The sequence below is a fragment of the Procambarus clarkii genome, unplaced genomic scaffold (genome assembly GCF_040958095.1).
Source record: "Procambarus clarkii isolate CNS0578487 unplaced genomic scaffold, FALCON_Pclarkii_2.0 HiC_scaffold_102, whole genome shotgun sequence".
In the NCBI taxonomy this organism is placed as follows: Eukaryota; Metazoa; Arthropoda; class Malacostraca; order Decapoda; family Cambaridae; genus Procambarus; species Procambarus clarkii.
The window spans coordinates 2,815,070-2,824,450 of NW_027189135.1; positions in this window are offsets into that span (position 1 = coordinate 2,815,070).

The following is a 9,381-nucleotide window of genomic DNA, read 5'->3' on the forward strand; positions in this document are numbered from 1 at the left end:
CAGTGGCGGCGGGCGGACAATGGCGGCTGTGGCGGATAGTGGCGGCGGGCGGACCGTGGCGGCTTTGGCGGCGGTGGTGGATAGTGGCGGCGGGCGGACAGTGGCGGCGGCGGGCGGACTGTGGCGGCGGCGGGCGGACAGTGGCGGCGGCGGGCGGACAGTGGCGGCGGCGGGCGGACAGTGGAGGCGGCGGGCGGACAGTGGAGGCGGCGGGCGGACAGTGGAGGCGGCGGGCGGACAGTGGAGGCGGCGGGCGGACAGTGGTGGCGGCGGGCGGACAGTGGTGGCGGCGGGCGGACAGTGGTGGCGGCGGGCGGACAGTGGTGGCAGCGGGCGGACAGTGGTGGCGGTGGCAGACAGTGGTGGTGGTGGCGGACAGTGGCGGCGGTGGCGGACAGTGACGGCGTTGGCGGACAGTGGCGGCGGTGGCGGACAGTGGCGGCGGTGGCGGACACTGGCGGCTGTGTCTGGCGGTGGTGGCGGGCGGTGGCGGGTGGCGGCGTCTGTGATGAGTGGTGGCGGCTGGCGGTGGTGGGTGGTGGCGGCGGTGGTGGTGGGTGGTGGTGGCGGCGGCGGCTGGTGGTGGTGGGTGGTGGCGGCGGTGGTTGTGGGTGGTGGTGGCGGCGGCGGCTGGTGGTGGTGGTGGGTGGTGGCGGCGGGTGGTGGGTGGCGGCGGCGGCTGGTGGTGGTGGGTGGTGGCGGCGGGTGGTGGGTGGTGGCGGCTGTGGTGGGTGGTGGCGGGCGGTGGCGGGCGGCGGCGGTGGGTGGTGACGATCGGCGGTGGGGGGGGCTGGTGGCGGCTGGCGGTGGGTGGTGGCGGGTGGCGGCTGGTGGTGGGTGGTGGCGGAGGCGGCGGTGATGGGTGGTGGCGGGTGGTGGTGGCGGCGGCGGTGATGGGTGGTGGCGGCGGCGGTGGTGGTGGGTGGTGGTGGCGGCGGCGGTGATGGGTGGTGGTGGCGGCGGCGGTGATGGGTGGTGGCGGCGGTGGTGGTGGGTGGTGGTGGCGGCGGCGGCGGCTGGTGGTGGTGGGTGGCGGTGGTGGGTGGCGGTGGCTGGTGGCGGCTGGTGGTGGGTGGTGGCGGCGGGTGGTGAGTGGCGGTGGTGGGTGGCGGTGGCTGGTGGCGGGTGGCGGCTGGTGGCGGGTGGTGGCGGGTGCGGCTGGTGGCGGCTGGTGGCGGGTGGTGGCGGGAGGTGGCGGGTGGCGGCTGGTGACGGGTGGTGGCGGGTGGCGGCTGGTGGTGGCGGGTGGCGGCTGGTGGTGGGTGGTGGCGGGTGGCGGCTGGTGGTGGGTGGTGGCGGGTGGCGGCTGGTGGTGGGTGGTGGCGGCGGGTGGTGAGTGGCGGTGGTGGGTGGCTGGTGGCGGGTGGCGGCTGGTGGTGGGTGGAGGCGGGTGGCGGCTGGTGGTGGGTGGTGGCGGGTGGCGGCTGGTGGTGGCGGCTGGTGGTGGGTGGTGGCGGGTGGCGGCTGGTGGTGGGTGGCGGCTGGTGGCGGGTGGCGGCGGGTGGCGGCTGGTGGTGGGTGGTGGCGGCTGGTGGAGGGTGGCGGCTGGTGGTGGGTGGTGGCGGGTGGCGGCTGGTGGTGGGCGGCGGGTGGAGGGTGGCGGCTGGTGGCGGCCAGCTGGGACACACCCTTCACCACTGAAGGTCTGAGTACAACTATCCATATGTCTCTCTCACCCACCAGCCCAGTGTTGCCAGCTCGCGCTCTCAAAATGTTTCCTTCAAAGATTGTATATTATCTTTGAACAACAAGTTTGATTATGAAGGAAATAATGCATATATTATTGTCACATTAATACTGTGCAATATCTTATTACATTCCTGCTAAATAATTATAATTTGAAACAGGACAAAAAATCCAACATATATATAAAAACCAACATTAGAGATCACGAGGCCTAGGCCTCGCCTGTGACCACACATCCTGCCTCCCTGGCCTGCTACACTCTCACACCTCACACTCTTAACTCTCTCATAATCACTCTCACTCTCTTACTCTGTCACTCTTACTCTCTGTCACTCTTACTCTCTGTCACTCTTACTCTGTCACTCTTACTCTGTCACTCTTACTCTCTGTCACTCTTACTCTCTGTCACTCTTACTCTCTGTCACTCTTACTCTGTCACTCTTACACTCTGTCACTCTTACTCTCTGTCACTCTTACTCTCTGTCACTCTTACTCTCTGTCACTCTTACTCTCTGTCACTCTTACTCTCTGTCACTCTTACTCTCTGTCACTCTTACTCTCTGTCACTCTTACTCTGTCACTCTTACTCTCTGTCACTCTTACTCTCTGTCACTCTTACTCTCTGTCACTCTTACTCTCTGTCACTCTTACTCTGTCACTCTTACTCTCTGTCACTCTTACGCTGTCATTCTTACTCACTCTCAGTCACCCTTACCCATTCATACTCACTCTCTCTCTTACTCTCATACTCTTACTCTCAATTACTCTTACTCTCAATTACTCTTACTCTCAATCACTCTTACTCCCAATCACTCCTACTCCCAATCACTCCTACTCTCAATCACTCCTACTCTCATTCTTACTCTTACTCCTACTCCCAATCACTCTTACTCTCAATCACTCTTATTCTCATTCTTACTCTTACTCTCACTCTTACTCTTACTCCCAATCACTTTTACTCCCAATCACTCTTACTCTCAATCACTCTTACTCTCAATCACTCTTACTCTCATTCTTACTCTTACTCACTCTTACTCTCAATCACTCTTACTCCCAATCACTCTTACTCCCAATCACTCTTACTCTCAATCACTCTTACTCTCAATCACTCTTACTCTCATTCTTACTCTTACTCACTCTTACTCTCAATCACTCTTATTCTCATTCTTACTCCTACTCCCAATCACTCTTACTCCCAATCACTCTTACTCTCAATCACTCTTACTCCCAATCACTCTTACTCTCAATCACTCTTACTCGCAATCACTTTTACTCTCAATCACTCTTACTCGCAATCACTTTTACTCTCAATCACTCTTACTCTCAATCACTCTTACTCTCACTCTAACTCTCAATCACTCTTATGCACTATTACTCACTCTTTCTCTCAGTCATCCTTACTCACTCTCATACTCACTCTTACTCTGTCACTCTTACTCTCTGTCACTCTTACTCTCTGTCACTCTTACTCTCTGTCACTCTTACTCTCTATCACTCTTACTCTGTCATTCTTACTCTGTCACTCTTACTCACTCTCAGTCACCCTTACCCATTCATACTCACTCTCTCACTCTTACTCTCATACTCTTACTCTCAATTACTCTTACTCTCAATCACTCTTACTCCCAATCACTCCTACTCCCAATCACTCCTACTCTCAATCACTCCTACTCTCATTCTTACTCTTACTCCCAATCACTCTTACTCTCAATCACTCTTATTCTCATTCTTACTCTCACTCTTACTCCCAATCACTCTTACTCCCAATCACTCTTACTCTCAATCACTCTTACTCTCAATCACTCTTACTCTCAATCACTCATACTCTCAATCACTCTTACTCTCATTCTTACTCTTACTCACTCTTACTCTCAATCACTCTTATTCTCATTCTTACTCCTACTCTCACTCTAACTCCTACTCCCAATCACTCTTACTCCCAAATCACTCTTTCTCCCAATCACTCTTACTCTCAATCACTCTTACTCTCAATCACTCTTACTCTCAATCACTCTTACTCTCACTAACTCTCAATCACTCTTACTCTCACTCTAACTCTCAATCACTCTTACTCTCATACTCACCCTTACTCTCAATCACTTTACTCTCACTCTTACTCATTCTGTCACCCTTACTCACTCTGTCACTCTTACTCACTCTGTCACTCTTACTTATACTCACTCTTACTCACACTTACACACTCTCTGGCACTCTCACTCACCTTCAGTCACTCTTACTCACTCTTACCCACTCTCGCTCACTCTTACTCACTCTAGTTAATAAGAACACGCCAATATAAGACAACAAAACCGTTTTCAGATTCTTTCTCACCACTTTCCAGCAACTTTTATAATTTATATAAATTATCTTAGGGAATAATACATAAATTATATATTTAAACATGATATTAGTGTTTAGTGGAATGCATAAGGAGTCAAATTGTGTTAAAAAGAGCGATTTTTAGAAAATTTGGGAAACTACTTTTTTCTGTTCATATTATAACTAAATGGATTTTTAAGGTTTCACTCAGCCAATATATATCATTCACAATTTATTAATGAATTTAAAAAAGAAACACCATAAATTTTATATTTAAACATGTAAAAACTATTTGTTTTACATTTGGAAGAAAATAATTGTAGAAAAACTATTTATAATTAAACCTTTGTGTTTGGATTTTTTGAGTAAAAGTTTCTCAAAGGCTCTCCTGCACCATTCTCAATGCAAATCATTCCCACACCTATGGGAAGAGATAGGCGAACGTTGCGTAGATGATTTGTGTTTGCTGGGTTGTCGGATGAACTTAATCCTCATTGTCCTATTATCTAAGTAGTTAGCAAGAAGTTTAGTGGTGATAATGGGGAAGATTAAAGCTGTTTGCGTAATTTGAGGCCGTCATGCCAGTGCAAAGGTCTTCTCAACGTCCTTAGTGATGAGTGCAGTCTTAAGTCTTTAGTGATGGTTGATGCTGATGTAATTGGTCATGATATTTAAGGTGTCATGTGTGGACCGGTGAGGCCGGAAGTCAAACTGTTTAATAGCAAGTCATTGTCTTCCAGGTGCGTTGTCTTCCAGGTGCGTTGTCTTCCAGGTGCGTTGTGAGTCTCATGCTAACTTGCCTTTCAAAGACTTTGTCAAGTGTGTCTAGAAGGCTGATGGGTCTGTAGTGTTTGGGTCAGTGTGAGGTTCCCAGGTTATGGAGTGAGAACAGCAGTGGCAGAGTTGAAGGTGAGAGGAAAATAACCAGAGGCAAGAAGGGGGGTGAATAAGTTAGTGACAGCAGCAATGATAGAAGCAGGGAATTGTCGGAGGGTGTGTCCAATGTCAGACGCACCAGGGGCGCTGTGACGAGTGCCCATGAGAGCTGTCTTGACACCAGCTGGAGTCAGCGGAGTCTGTAGTTCAGTGTGAGAGTTGAGGTTGTCAAGGTGGATGAGGTCGTCAGGTGTGGTTTCACGTCTGGTTTGGTGTACCCAGTCTTCAACTACTTCAGTGTTGGGAAGGGCAGTTGGTTCAGGAGGAAGGGGATGAAAAATACGTTCCCAATGGTGTTTGAAAATGTTAAGTACTTCGTCAGGTTCGGCGATTTTGTTATTTTGTAGAAGGTATTTAAATGATGTATGAACTGATCCTTGTAAGCGTTTGATTTGTGTCCAGAATTCCTGTTGTGTCAGTGTTCTGTGTTGTTCTGATTGTTCAATGAGGTGTTTTGTGTGGTCTTACTCTAGGCTGTTGAGGATGTGGTTTTTTAGTGTTGTGAGGTCCCAGAGTACTTGTCCCTAGCGATGTGTGTTGTGTAGGACTCGAGAGTGATAAGAAGCTAGGAGGCGTTTAGTGAGAACGGAAGGGTTGACAAGTGAAGTGTGGTTTGAGTGTTGTGTTAGGAATGGTGATGTTTGCTGCATGTATGATGGTGTCTTGTATGTTGCGTGCTTGTGTGTCACTGTCAGTGTGATGTTTGTCATTGTATTCATAAGTGAGATTAGTATCATCAATGTGTTGTTTGAACATGTCCCAGTTTGCCCTGAAGCATGAGAAATGATGAGTGGTGGGGATTGTCGTGTCATGAACCCCCAGAGCCTCCCTGGCGGCGTAGTGCCTTACACAAATTACCAAGAGCCTCCTGGCCTACAATAGTTACGTCTAGATGGTAAGGAAAAGTCCAACAAAAGTTACCAGTTGACTGGGGCCAAATTATAAGCATGACACCATAATATATTCATACAAATTCACCCAGAACAAAACTCCCAATAGCACTTATGAGGTTGACAGCCGTCACTAGGCTCCAGCACCTGGTAACTGTGGTACACTAGTTCCTTGCTGGCCATAAGGTCTTAACAAGGTGCGGGGGTGACAGTCCAGCACCTGGTAACTGTGGTACACTAGTTCCTTGCTGGCCATAAGGTCTTAACAAGGTGCGGGGGTGACAGTCCAGCACCTGGTAACTGTGGTACACTAGTTCCTTGCTGGCCATAAGGTCTTAACAAGGTGCGGGGGTGACAGTCCAGCACCTGGTAACTGTGGTACACTAGCTCCTTGCTGGCCATAAGGTCTTAACAAGGTGCGGGGGTGACAGATAGCACTGATGGGGTGGAGGGGGGGGGGGTGGTCAAGTCTCAATAAGGACATCAAAAATCTCAGTCATGTCTTCTCCTGCCCACATTCCTAAGTCGTCTATGAACGGGCAAGGTGCCCCCCCCCCTCCCCCCAGCAGAGTCAACAACAGCTTGACACACAAAAGTCACCAACCACAGTTCCAAAAAAGATGCCACTGTGAAATCCACTGGTCCTCCTGACCCATCACCTTGGTAATGCATCACTGGCATCATCGGCTTAACATAAATGTTGATACAAAGTTCTCAAACACAACACCATGTACAAAACTAGCCAGAGCTCAGACCAGGTGAGTGTTCCACCTTCCAACACTGGCCAGTGATGTGGCCTCGGCGAGCCGGGGGTGGGGGGGGGGCGGCAAACATCAGTGCCAACTTCTCCACCTTCCAACACTGGCCAGTGATGTGGCCTCGGCGAGCCGGGGGTGGGAGGGGGGGCGGCAAACATCAGTGCCAACTTCTCCACCTTCCAACACTGGCCAGTGATGTGGCCTCGGCAAGCCGGGGGGGGGGGGGGAGCGGAAAACATCAGTGCCAACTTCTCGAGTCTTCTCGGGGCGGCTGAAGCAATACGACGGCTTCTCAGGGGCGGGCTGAAGCAATACGACGGCTTCTCAGGGGCGGGCTGAAGCAATACGACGGCTTCTCAGGGGCGGGCTGAAGCAATACGACGGCTTCTCAGGGGCGGGCTGAAGCAATACGACGGCTTCTCAGGGGCGGGCTGAAGCAATACGACGGCTTCTCAGGGGCGGGCTGAAGCAATACGACGGCTTCTCAGGGCGGGCTGAAGCAATACGACGGCTTCTCAGGGGCGGGCTGAAGAAATACGACATCTTCTCAGGGCGGGCTGAAGCAATACGACGGCTTCTCAGGGGCGGGCTGAAGCAATACGACGGCTTCTCAGGGGCGGCTGAAGCAATACGACGGCTTCTCAGGGGTGGGCTGAAGCAATACGACGGCTTCTCAGGGGCGGGCTGAAGCAATACGACGGCTTCTCAGGGGCGGGCTGAAGCAATACGACGGCTTCTCAGGGGCGGGCTGAAGCAATACGACGGCTTCTCAGGGGCGGGCTGAAGCAATACTACGGCTTCTCAGGGGCGGGCTGAAGCAATACTACGGCTTCTCAGGGGCGGGCTGAAGCAATACGACGGCTTCTCAGGGGCGGGCTGAAGCAATACTACGGCTTCTCAGGGGCGGGCTGAAGCAATACTACGGCTTCTCAGGGGCGGGCTGAAGCAATACGACGGCTTCTCAGGGGCGGCTGAAGCAATACTACGGCTTCTCAGGGGCGGGCTGAAGCAATACGACGGCTTCTCAGGGGCGGGCTGAAGCAATACGACGGCTTCTCAGGGGCGGGCTGAAGCAATACTACGGCTTCTCAGGGGCGGGCTGAAGCAATACTACGGCTTCTCAGGGGCGGGCTGAAGCAATACGACGGCTTCTCAGGGGCGAAGATGGGCGAGGGTCAATGGTAGCTGGCCAATACGAGGTGCTGGATGACCAATGTCCAGGAGGCGTCACTAACAGGTGTGTCTTCGCTGCGGTGCGGTTCTTCTCTGCTCTCTTCTGTCGCCTCAGGGCATGCGCGTGGATGATGCGCAGATGCACGGCGTCGGACTGCCGTCCACCAATCAGGAGCGGCTAACATAAGAAATATTCCCTGGCGGGCATTTTGAATGTGGTTCCCTCCGCACTCACCCCGTCCCTATAAAACAAGGCGTGTATTAGAAACTTAATTTAACTTAAAATGTTCTTTATGAACGGACCCTCCACCGGCTTCACATTGAGGGCGGGAATAGTATGTATAATAACAGAAGAGAATGTCTGGTATTATAGACTGTGGGTTGGTTGGTGTTGTCGTCGTTGATCCTTCTCTATGGACAACCCAACCCACAACTCGGCAGAGTGCTTATACTAGGAGATCACCCTTGGCGCTTCTGGCTCTTGGAGAGGGGCTCAACGTCACACGCTTAGGGGATGCGGCTCCAACACTTAGCCTCGTTGTCACGTGCACACACCCACTTGAGCCGTTGTGACTCCCCACTCTCTCCTTATGAGATATGATCTCAATCCCCTATGACTTACTAGTATTACCTCTTACCCTGTCCACAGCAGTGGTTCTTGGTTCTTTCTCTCTCCTTCTTTACTACCTCCTGGGAAGCCTCACTAGGACAAGGGTAAACACCAGCAAATTGTGACACATTTACTGAACAAAGCACATACACGATACATACACACATATAATAATAATGAATCCTATACTCTATAATATCACAATCAGGTTGCACTCCAACACCATCAGAACTCTATTATCAGCTTATCAAGTGGTATCCTACCTCCTGGTTCACCATCTGATACTATTAACCTCCTCAAGTTGATGAAGCCTACATACACTGTTGCACTATCAGCAAGATAATGTATATATAGAAAACCGGCATTTGAATGCAATAACATATATCAGTATAAATGTTCATTGATACACAACAATGATTAATCGATCACTGTCAGTCCTCGAGCACATACATCTGTAGGTAATCAAGCCTACGACTGCAACTCTAAGCTTCAGAATAAATCACTCCTTGACATAAGAATGCAAACAGTCACTCACCTCTCACTGCGTCTTGCACGCTAATGACAACCAAACACTATCAACTCCCTACTAGTAATCCACCAGAACTTCCCCTTCCACCTCTGGAAGTTCACAACCCTAATATCCTTAGGTTCTTCCAGGCTTCACTACCAGGATCCTCTGCAGCTCCTCCAGGCTGCTATCATGAAGTTTCCTTGAGTAACTACGGTGCTTCACCCTTCTGTTAGGTTCTTCCACAGCTCTCTTGGCTGCTACACCACCTCTACAGAAGCACGTGACACTCCTCTTCACTGCTGCTTCTCCTCACAGCTCGAGGTCCTCTGCTCCACTACCTCGGAGTCTCATTAGCTACATCATCTGCTGGCTTCGAAGTTCTCAGCAACTTCTTCCCCAAAGACAAACCTGCAACCCATCGACGTTCCAATAAAATGTTCCCCTTTAACACATAAACAAAAATAACCACACAATATGCTTGCCTCAAACCTCTATCTG